General features: G+C 37.6%; 1 long non-coding RNA gene across 1 annotated transcript; it reads left to right on the forward strand.

The window, feature by feature from the left end:
* The first annotated feature begins 2,343 nt into the window (after window positions 1-2,343).
* LOC117339998 lies at window positions 2,344-5,200 on the forward strand. The gene is made up of 3 exons (XR_004535349.1): window positions 2,344-2,477; window positions 4,246-4,416; window positions 4,990-5,200. It is a non-coding gene; the product is annotated as an uncharacterized LOC117339998 (long non-coding RNA).
* The last annotated feature ends 7,803 nt before the right edge of the window (window positions 5,201-13,003 follow it).

A 13,003-nucleotide genomic window follows, 5' to 3' on the forward strand; every position in this document is an offset into this window, starting at 1 on the left:
TTTTATATGTTTACTCCGATCAGAGAGTGTTGCTTGAACTTTTTATTTATGTATTGTAGCAATGATTATAGTATACTTTAGCCGGTATACATATACAACATGGTAATATTAACTGAATGTACACCACTAGCCAGACACTCGTCTGTTTGCCTCGTGACCACCAAACACAAACATTATATCATAACTACCACGATTTCACTGATAAGAATGCGATGTTGTAAACAAAAAAGATATATTTTCCATCAGATAACCATAACGAAGATTCCAATTATTCTTTGAAATAATTATAGCCAATTTTGCTTGAATATCTTCTACAAGAACAGAAGAAAATCTTTAAACGAAACGTTCAAAAGAAAAACCTGTAATCGGGTCAATCTAATGGTATGGTGATGTTGTGAACAAAATTTCAATAAAGCTAATGTATGTCGTAGCTTAGTCTTCGCGTGAAAAAAATCCTCTATTTTATATAATAAAGTGTGCAATATAAAAGATATCACCCCCTTCAAATTAACGATCATAAGTATCGCAAAACGATCGCCACATTCTCCCTTCTCGTATTAAATAAGAAAAGTTAAAGAATTAAGGAGTACTTGATATCGCCTTTGCACACATTTAATAGGTCGACATTATCCTTTGTTTAAAGCCGAAAATATTTTTTGCGTAAAGGCGAAATTATTTTCGTGTAAAGACTAAAATTACTATCACTGCTCATGTGTTTGTTTAGTTGGATACCGTTGTCAAATTGAATATTGCGAAAATAAATATTGCAAAAGAATGAAATTGCTAGAAACAGTCAATAAAATGTATAATTATTTTCATCAAATTTCCATTGACACATAGCTAAATTTATTTAAGAAACAATTAACGATGATTCGTGTATTGTTGCAGGATATACAACGAGGACGAGGATATTTTGCAATTAAATTAATAACGAAGGCCGCAGGCCTGAGTTATTAATTAATTTGCAACAATACACGAGTCAAAGTTGATTATTTCTATTCTACCATGTACTGTTTAGTTCTGAGATCGACCTCTTTGTAATAGAAAAACGGCAAAGAAACCCCGGGAAAACCTTGTAATTTATTTCTTGAGTATTGCATTATTTTGTTGATAAAATATACATTTCTTTACATGCACTACAGAACTACAATCAAGAACATCTATCATATGGCATTGATTTTGAAAATAAAAAAAAAAGAATGAAAAAAGCGGCATACGTAGGATTCGAAGTTGCGTCATGATAAAAAGCTGAGGAGAGACTAACCCATTAGCCCACTCGGTTACAGTACCCGTGTTATCAGCGGGTGAATATAAGATACATAACATTGTAACAGCCGTGACTCATGAGATGAACGTGTATTATTGATACGAGCGTAAACTTTAATAATTTTATCTACACTACGTTCAACGCAGTGGTGCCTCACAAAGAAATCGAGGGAATCTATCAAGAAACCAACCAACCATTGGCAAATAATACACGGTTTTCAACTAATCAAAACTGGCGTTGCATAGCAAACATTGTAGAATTTATCGTTATCAATGTAAAAAAAAACCTAAAAAACAAAAATTTTTTTTTTTATTTTTAGTTGTCTCAGACAGCTTGTTATCCTCTTCTCCTAATCCCTAAAACTACTTCTTAAGTCTTAACCTATACCAGTTTAAATTTAGACGTGCACCATGTTTCAATAAATAAACAATACAATAGCATTGCTGCACTAATATATTACAAATGTATAGGGAATGTTAACTAAATTATATTGTGCAGTATATCACAACAATCAATTAAAAACGGGAAGTCATATGGGAAAATATGTAATCACCAACTAACCTATTAATAGTCTAAAATGCATGAAAGGTCAAGATGACGTTTGACCTAGACCTGCTCTAGTACCTAATTTTTCAATTAACCATCGTATGTTTGATCCGTGCGGATCTTGTAAAGGTTAAAGGAAACGAGAACCCACCATACATTACATGTATATAATACAACACCTTCCCGGACGCTTACAGACGTATTATGTAACACCAGCATTGCGTATTCTGATACAGCAAAGTGTTTCAGGCAATATTATTGTGTACGTTTGAGAAAAAAAACCCAGAATAGTCAACGAAAGAATCCTGTTTAAAAGAAAACGTTAGGAGCATTGATAAATTTATATATATAAGTACTTTCTATGTCCTTGTTTACTATTAGAAATCACTGTAGTGTGACGACTGTCATTTATGTTTGCCTTGATGATTAACGAGGCGTGCTGTCACAGTGGTCAAAGACATGGGCTGATGTCTGTTTTATCGGTCACCGATGTTGACCACTCATTAGCCCGACACATAACAGGCCTCCGGACTTACTGGACAACCCTATATAAGCGGTGCGGTTGACTGGATTTCAGTCAAACTCTTCGGGACATACCTCCGGCATTCATCCTGCTTTCCTCCAAACTCTGGGAGATTCTGCCTTTATCAGTGTATCGTCAACTGTAAGTATACAAATCTATAAACGGCATGTATATGTTATGTGCATTTGCACGTTTGCTAAATTGTTTGTTTTCATATATTAAACGGGGTTTTTTTGTTTTTTTTAAAATATTACATTAATAATGTTAATATGTTCGAGACGTTCGAGTTGACACAGTACTACTAGCATCCGATCCAGTAATAAATTATGTTCTATGTAATGACACTGTTCTGCTCGAGAACTATGCATACATCCCCGGTGTTCTTCTATACATTATATATCATTTTGAAGCAAACAAACGAATACACAAACAGATATACTTCACAGTTACAAAATTCGCTATTCAAAAACAGAAACAAGTTTTTTTCCATTTAGTGCTATGTCATCGGAGCGCGTTTATAATTAATAATTATCATGTGGAACATACAGAGTACCACGGTTTTAGTTATAGCATAACCTCTATTATGTTTATTCTAAATAAAAGAAAATTATTTTCTGCGAAACAGGATGCACTGTCGAATTTAAGGGATAATAAACTTTATTGCTTCTGTTGGTGCATTTGGATAAAATCTGTAACGGTTGACCGTTATAATGGTCATTAGAAATCTGTTTTTATTACTGTTATTTAGTTATTTATATACAAATATTTACATTTGCTCCGCATTTCCCCATTGACACAATGCTTAGAGGCAGTTGCCACCATACGCCTATAACACCCAGTGTCTCAGGCTATAACACCCAGTGGGTCCTGTGACATTAAAAAAGGGCGGGATTTGCTTGTGTTGGTTTAGTTTTTGTCAAAGTTGACGAAAATGGTAAAACAATGTAAACATAAGTATTGAACAGTGGTTTTAATGTTGTTATAGTCGATATGGCAGCAAGATGTATGGTTGGCAAATGTAGCATGGAAACCCTAACTAACGGGTTCCCATGCCATTTGCCCACCATACATCTTGCTGCCATATCGACTATAACAACATTAAAACCACTGTTCATTGCTTAAATGAAGTTGATAGGTATCACCGTGTTATGATATACATTTAATGGGTTGTATTGATACAACTTTTACTTACAACTTACTACAGCCATTACATTCACTTATTACTGTGTCGGCTAATTCTGACCTATAACGTACCCAATACACCTCACCTATAACAGACGAGAAATGGGGAATCTTCATCAATCTCCCTAGACAGACAAAGTGTTTTACATTTCTAACAGTATATCTTCTATATACTACCATCTTTGACTTTAATATTTATTCTGCGAGTTGTTCTTACTTAAGTTTCCTGAAAATAAAGTATACCACATGAACACCCTTTAAGTTCAAGTACTAATCAAAGACTTGTTTTCAGTAAATAACATCAGAGTTTTTATGAATTTCTTTTTTATGTATTCAGTAATATGTTATTTCACCATCTATTTTGCTTGTTTTTGTAGTGTTGTACGCCCAATCGACAATTAGTCGTTAAGGGCCAAACAACACCAGAAAAGCTGTTTACAAATTCCAGGAAACCAAAATGAAAATATGAATAATCTTAAAAAAAAAATCCTAAAAAGTATTCAAAAGTTTTTATGCAGAATGTATTTATCAGACAGCAGTACAAACGAACGTTTATATAAAGTCCATACATTGCAATTTGGTGCACAACTGCAAACCATCCATGAGACATAGAAATGGTTTGGAATAAAACATAATACGCTACAGACCATAGAAAGTTTACTGGCGCTTCTTCCTTGATACATTTAAATTGCACACGTTATCTTATTTTCTGTTTTTTCCCTTCCAGCATTCTCTTCTTACGTCATGTTGAGACTTCTGTGTATGCTGGTCCTCCTCGTGCTGTACCTGAGTGCCGCCAGCGCCCTCTATATCCGGTATCGCATACCAACAACCTACTACCGAGTAAACTACGGGTACCGATATCATGACATGGACGATGACGTCAACTACATCATAAGTATGTACTGAAGAATTTAGTCCCACTCATATCATATTTTTCATAAAAAAAACTGTTAGTTATAACACGGAGGGGAATCACGTGATCTGACCAAAATTTTGAATCGAATTCGTCAATGGAATCCTTTCGATTCGAAATTTTGGTCAGAATGTTACGGATAACTACAAACTGTCCCAGCACACATGAGGTATGGATATGTCGAGATTATAGTATGACATCTGCTCGCTACAATAAAAAAAACTATGTAATGAGCATTTTCAATATCTTACTTAATTTTATGTTTTGTGCACTAGCGGCTGCCATTTTGAATTCGTATCTTCTGACCACGTGATTCCCCACCGTGTATAAGCATAGCTTAAAACATGTCGCAAATGACACAAGTTTCATCAGCTTGTGACTGGAATTTGACGGAAAAAATGCAGAAATGGAAATTCGGTTTAAGTAAAATTCTCGATTCTAGTGAGAAGTAGATTCTATCATCAAAATAGAGAGTTAAAATGTGAGCGTTTCGACTAGCTCAACTTGTCTCATAAATAAATGGATGTAATTTACCTTTACGTCTTTCTATTACAGCTGGATGAAGTCAATTACCCAAACATCGCTATGGAAACCACCTCGACTGTCTCTTCATATCTGGCTACTCCTGCTCATCATCTAAACCTTGGTCACTGCTTTGGCTGTGTCAATACCTGATACAAACGGAGTGTTGATCAAATTCTAGCTCATCATCATGTTATTTCATTTTGTTTTATTTATGAACATTAAAGTCATTTTTGAATGAACACTTCTTGTTATTTGACCGATTTTCTTAAATAATTTTCGAGGATTTTTGCTGAAATCTGCGACAATGAATCAGTACCAACATTTTTCACATTTGAAGAAAATGTCGTTGAAAATGTTTTTGAACAAATATAGATTAATATAAAATCAATAGTTACCTCAACGTTGAGAATGTAAAAGTAGGCGGCATCGAGGATACCATATTATACAGATATAATAATCAAAATGAGAGAAGAAAAGAGCTGTTGTCGTTGATATTACGATAGCATGGAAATAATGATAGGATTCAGGCATGGGTCATGTTAATACCACGTCGATCTACCAGAAAAATGATAAGTCTTAGAAAGATCGGTTAAAATCAAAACTAACGTTAGCTCTCCGGACAAGACAAAACATGATTAAAGGAAGTCTGGAATATATACTTTCATATCATATATGCTTATAAAACCTACCACAACGATGCTTATAAAACTTTGTTAAAGTGTCAAAGAGATCGGTCTAAAACTAAAAGATGTAACCAGATTAAACTGGAACTGTCACCAGTAGGCAAAGCTTCACAACTTCAGTGTGCATCTGTAGATACGTCTAAATAAATTGTCCACACAACATTATGTCTACAAAATATAGGAAAATGGACCTTATGCAGCTGTCAAAAAATCGCGGAACAAAATATTAAGCTAAAGTCCATAACTTCAGGAATGGATCATTCAACCAGGAAATGTTTGATGTCCGGACAAGAATCTGTCTAAAAACAGTGGAAACGGCGCATAACTACCAGTAAGAGATGGACACAATCACAGTGGACACGGGACATGACTACCAGTAAGAGAGGGACACAATCACAGTGGACACGAGACATAACTACCAGTAAGAGATGTACACAATCACCTTGGCCACGGGACATAACTACCAGTAAGAGAGGGACACAATCACAGTGGAAACAGGACATAACTACCAGTAAGAGATGTACACAATCACAGTGGACACGGGGCATAACTACCAGTAAGAGAGGGACACAATCACAGTGGACACGAGGCATAACTACCAGTAAGAGAGGGACACAATCACAGTGGACACGGGGCATAACTACCAGTAAAAGATGTACACAATCACAGTGGACACGGGACATAACTACCAGTAAGAGATGGACACAATCACAGTGGACACGGGGCATAACTACCAGTAAGAGAGGGACACAATCACAGTGGACACGGGGCATAACTACCAGTAAGAGATGTACACAATCACAGTGGACACGAGGCATAACTACCAGTAAGAGATGTACACAATCACAGTGGACACGGGGCATAACTACCAGTAAGAGATGTACACAATCACAGTGGACACGGGGCATAACTACCAGTAAGAGATGTACACAATCACAGTGGACACGGGGCATAACTACCAGTAAGAGATGTACACAATCACAGTGGAAACAGGACATAACTACCAGTAAGAGATGGACACAATCACAGTGGACACGGGGCATAACTACCAGTAAGAGAGGGACACAATCACAGTGGACACGGGGCATAACTACCAGTAAGAGATGTACACAATCACAGTGGACACGAGGCATAACTACCAGTAAGAGATGGACACAATCACAGTGGACACGGGGCATAACTACCAGTAATAGATGTACACAATCACAGTGGACACGAGACATAACTACCAGTAAGAGAGGGACACAATCACAGTGGACACGGGGCATAACTACCAGTAATAGAGTGACACAATCACAGTGGACACAGGACATAACTACCAGTTATAGATGTACACAATCACAGTGGACACGGGACATAACTACCAGTAAGAGAGGGACACAATCACAGTGGACACGGGACATAACTACCAGTAAGAGATGGACACAATCACAGTGGACACGGGGCATAACTACCAGTAAGAGATGTACACAATCACAGTGGACACGGGGCATAACTACCAGTAAGAGATGTACACAATCACAGTGGACACGGGGCATAACTACCAGTAAGAGAGGGACACAATCACAGTGGACACGGGGCATAACTACCAGTAAGAGAGGGACACAATCACAGTGGACACGGGACATAACTACCAGTAAGAGAGGGACACAATCACAGTGGACACGGGGCATAACTACCAGTAATAGAGTGACACAATCACAGTGGACACGAGACATAACTACCAGTAAGAGAGGGACACAATCACAGTGGACACGGGGCATAACTACCAGTAAGAGAGGGACACAATCACAGTGGACACGAGGCATAACTACCAGTTATAGAGGGACAGATGAAGACTGTGGGAGGAGTGCTAAGATTCTGACAGACGGACAACCTGATTCCAGTATATCCGCTAACTTCGTTTCAATGTGATGTGTTTAAGTTTCAGTTGAACTTGATTTTAATTCATTGGCACATATACATATAAAGTAGCTTTAACGGTCTTTTAAACCGAATTGTCTATACGACTTATCACAGGACTGGCATGCTGTTTTTACGGAGCTTGTTGGACAACAAAGTTTTAATTAGTATTAGTCGCACAATAGTCCGATATCTCACATTGAAATCATATCTACATGTGTATTTAAAATGTACATACTGTGTACGCCAACACTTTCCAAGCTTTAGTAAGTCATATCTATTTAAAATGTACATACTGTGTACCAGGCTTTAGTAAGTCATAATTATTTGAATTAATTTAGGCACCGGTTATATCTAATCACTTTTTCGAAAACAGATTACAACCTGAGTGTGTAAAATGTAAATTTATATTAATTACATTATATCATTAACAGAGAAGTACAAGATCAGAGAGCGTAATATGGAATGGATAAAGCATATCGGTATTTACTTCTCCAATGAATTCTTGGCAAATGTTTTCTTCAGAAATTAACATGCTAGAAAATGTAATGAATGGAACAGTGATAGAGGGTATATCTTATTTGTGTTACTTATTTTTTTGAAAGATTTCACTTTTTATGCTGCGCACTGTGAAGGATACCAGTCATGCTAGTGAAATATATTTACTATGACTAGAGTTTGGTTTGGTTTGGTTTGTTTTTGTTTAACGTCCTATTAACAGCCAGGGTCATTTAAGGACGTGCCAGGTTTTGGAGGTGGAGGAAAGCCGGAGTACCCGGAGAAAAACCACCGACCTACGGTCAGTACCAGTTAACTACCCCACGTAGGTTTCGAACTCGCAACCCAGAGGTGGAGGGCTAGTGATAAAGTGTCGGGACACCTTAACCACTCGGCCACCGCGGCCCAGAGGTGGAGGGCTAGTGATAGGTGTCGGGACACCTTAACCACTCGGCCACCGCAACCCAGAGGTGGAGGGCTAGTGATAAAGTGTCGGGACACCTTAACCACTCGGCCACCGCAACCCAGAGGTGGAGGGCTAGTGATAAAGTGTCGGGACACCTTAACCACTCGGCCACCTCGGCCCAGAGGTGGAGGGCTAGTGATAAAGTGTCGGTACACCTTAACCACTCGGCCACCGTAACCCAGAGGTGGAGGGCTAGTGATAAAGTGTCGGAACACCTTAACCACTCGGCCACCTCGGCCCAGAGGTGGAGGGCTAGTGATAAAGTGTCGGGACACCTTAACCACTCGGCCACCGTAACCCAGAGGTGGAGGGCTAGTGATAAAGTGTCGGGACACCTTAACCACTCGGCCACCGTAACCCAGAGGTGGAGGGCTAGTGATAAAGTGTCGGGACACCTTAACCACTCGGCCACCGCAACCCAGAGGTGGAGGGCTAGTGATAAAGTGTCGGGACACCTTAACCACTCGGCCACCTCGGCCCAGAGGTGGAGGGCTAGTGATAAAGTGTCGGGACACCTTAACCACTCGGCCACCGCAACCCAGAGGTGGAGGGCTAGTGATAAAGTGTCGGGACACCTTAACCACTCGGCCACCGCAACCCAGAGGTGGAGGGCTAGTGATAAAGTGTCGGGACACCTTAACCACTCGGCCACCTCGGCCCAGAGGTGGAGGGCTAGTGATAAAGTGTCGGTACACCTTAACCACTCGGCCACCGTAACCCAGAGGTGGAGGGCTAGTGATAAAGTGTCGGAACACCTTAACCACTCGGCCACCTCGGCCCAGAGGTGGAGGGCTAGTGATAAAGTGTCGGGACACCTTAACCACTCGGCCACCGTAACCCAGAGGTGGAGGGCTAGTGATAAAGTGTCGGGACACCTTAACCACTCGGCCACCGTAACCCAGAGGTGGAGGGCTAGTGATAAAGTGTCGGGACACCTTAACCACTCGGCCACCGCAACCCAGAGGTGGAGGGCTAGTGATAAAGTGTCGGGACACCCGGCCACCGCAACCCAGGGGTGGAGGGCTAGTGATAAAGTGTCGGGACACCTTAACCACTCGGCCACCGCAACCCAGAGGTGGAGGGCTAGTGATAAAGTGTCGGGACACTCGGCCACCGCAACCCAGAGGTGGAGGGCTAGTGATAAAGTGTAGGGACACCTTAACCACTCGGCCACCGCAACCCAGAGACTATTCTAAATCTTCTATTGCTTAAATTATAGACAATAGCCAGAGCGATGGAAATTGATTACAGTCCGGTACGTTGTCGATGGAATTGCACAGGGATAACCATATTTCTGATAAAAAAGTTTGAACAGAATTTGTAGAAATTTTGTTGTTGTAACAAGGGCGAGTTTTTAAATTTGACTGTGGGTGTCAATATCCAACATTCCGTGTGGCTATCCACGATGTCACGAGACTTTCTCTCCTGTTGACTAGCCTGTATTCGGCGACTACCAGCCCGTGTTGGTGTTTCCCCCTATACCAATATTAGGTATTTTATAGCACTAGTGAATAAATTGTTGAAATGTGTACCAATCTTTCAATGACAATGACAATGAAAATATTTTTATTCTCATAAACATATAAAGTTTAGAGTATTACATTTTTATATACATACAAAATTTGTACAGGACATATGATACAATACATCGATACATTTGTTAAGCAAGAGATTATCTTAAATATTGTAGAGTCGTATACTTATTTCTTTGATTAATTTCACAAGTGATTTCAACTCATCGTCTACTACAAAATTAAAAAGTGTATTAAATTTGAATGTACTTGGTCTTTCATAATAGTATCTAGATATATATTTTTTTCTGTTTAATGCTATTTGATGATCGCTACAATAAAATAGATAATGGAATTCGTCTCCTATTTCATTCAGGTTACACAGACTACAGATTCTATTTTCTCTTGGGATGTTATTCCATCTTACGTATTCAATTGGTAATTTAATGTTACAAGTTCGAAATTTACAATAGGAATTAGCTAGCTTAGGAGGGAGGTCAAGTAGATATTTTTCTAAACTTAAATCATGTTTATAAATTCTGTAATTGGTCCCTTTCGGAGAATTGAAAACATCCTTTTTCCAATTACATATGAACAATTTTTTTAGGGTATGAAAAACAGTATTTTTTAAGCAGCGTATACTAGTAAATTCATGGTTTTCAAAAACATCTAATAAATTACATTCTTCAAAAATATTTTTAATATACTTAGACCATTGAGTATTATAATGTCTTAAAATTTGGAAAAATTTGTTTCTCAATTTATTACGAGTTGAAACCATCATTTTGGCCCAAAATCCAATCATACGAACTTTTATATTTATACTTAATGGGAACCTTCCCAATTCTCCATATATCATGAAGTTTGGTGTGGATGTTTTCAATTTAAGGATATGTTTACAGAATTTCATATGTAGACGTTCTAAGAGTTTGGTGTCACAAAACCCCCAAACCTCACAGCCATATAGTATAATCGGTTTGCTTGCTTTATCAAAAATATCCATTTTACAATCGATGGACAGATTATGATTTCTGCATTTTGAAATAGCGCCATACATGGCCCTAAGGCCTTTTTCATATAATTGTTTGATATTCAAATGTGTAAAACCATTTCTAGTGAAACAAACCCCGAGATATTCAAAATTTTTCACAATTTCTAGATTATTTCGTGACACCGTTCCTCTCCCAAAAACCATTATCTTAGTCTTGTCAATGTTAACTTTAAGATGCCACAATTCTGAGTATGTGTGAAATACGTTAAGTTGTGTTTGTAAATCTTCGACTGACTCTGCAAGTAGAATGGTATCATCGGCATACAACATTATATACAACTTGAGATAAACTTGTAGCTCTGTCTCTAGTTTTCCCGCCAAATTAGATAAACCTCTACAGTCATGTGATATTAAGAAATGTTCTAGATCATTTAAAAAGATTGAAAACAAAAATGGGGACAAATTTTCCCCTTGTCTTACACCGGAATTACAATTAAAAATATTAGAGACAGAACCGCCTTTAATTACTTTGGCCTTAATTCCATTGTACATATTAATTATGACTTTAAAACATTTCCCTCCTATATTACTTGTAATTAATTTGTTCCACAGTCCTAATCTCCAGACACTGTCGAAAGCTTTCTCAAAATCTATAAATGCACAGTACATTTTACTTTTGAATTGTTTTGACAGTTCAATTAAAGAATAGAGTGAAAAAATATGATCAGGTGTAGAATGTTTTCTAAATCCCGCTTGGTTTTCTAGTACAAGTTCAATGCTATCTGCATAATTGGTGAGTCGTTCATTGATAATGGTTGTAAATAACTTACCCAGACAGCTTACCAGTGTAATTGGTCTGTAATTATTAGCATCATGGATATCTCCTTTATTTTTAAAAACTGGTATAATATTGCCCATCAACCACACATCTGGGATATTACCAGTGTCGAATATACAATTAAAGATTTTGACGTATAATGGTAGCATGACATCTGCAGTAGATTTTATATATTCATTACATAATAGATCTTCACCAAAAGCCTTATTGTTTTTTAATCTAAAGATATAGGTATTGGCTCCCAGGTTCGATAACTCTTGGAGCTGTTCACTGGAAAATATATGATTATCAGTTCCCTCAACATTATGGTTAAAATATTTACTGAAATAATTGTAGAGATCCTCGATATCTGCCTTACATGTTTTTTCTTACTAGGACTACCCTTGTTTAATATTTTCCAATATTATTTTGGGTTTCTAGATCTTAAATTGTTTAATTTCGTTTTCATCTGAATTTTATGTGCAGTAACTGCTGACTTCAGCGTTTTACGATATTTGCGTTCCTTATCGTATAAATTTGGTCATAGGTTGGGTAGTATCAAAAGCATGTTTAGCGGCATCGACGAAAATTTCACAGTTTCATTGATAAAAGTTACATTTTCAATTTCATTATTGCACATGTTATTTACAATATTCTCTATATACGAGTATCTTTCTGATACTGACTGTACAAACTTATCCTTTTCAATATCATTCCATTTTTTTTGGTTTGGGAGTAAAACAATCATCTTCGGAAACCTCATTATAACAATCGTTTGTAATACATCTTTTAAGTAGATTAAGGTGCATTGGACAGTGTACATCTGACAAAAGACAAGAAAATTCATTAATAGAAAAATCATCTACTAATTTAAACAGTTCAAAATTCCCTATACAATAATCTACAACACTTGCATTCTTACATGTTAGTTTACCGACATCTCGGTCCCCGCCCATTCTACCATTTAAATTAAAGATATTACAGTGTTTACACATGTCTAATAAACGCCCGCAATAATTATTACATACTTGATCTTGAGAAAATCTTGTCTTTGGTACATGTATTTCTTCAAATTTATTTACATCCTGGTCATCAAGATCATCATCTATATCATCTATAAAATCAGGAGCGTTTGCTGTTCTATTAAAATCGCCCAAAAGACAAATACATTTAACA

This window comes from Pecten maximus, chromosome 12 (assembly GCF_902652985.1).
Source record: "Pecten maximus chromosome 12, xPecMax1.1, whole genome shotgun sequence".
In the NCBI taxonomy this organism is placed as follows: domain Eukaryota; kingdom Metazoa; phylum Mollusca; class Bivalvia; order Pectinida; family Pectinidae; genus Pecten; species Pecten maximus.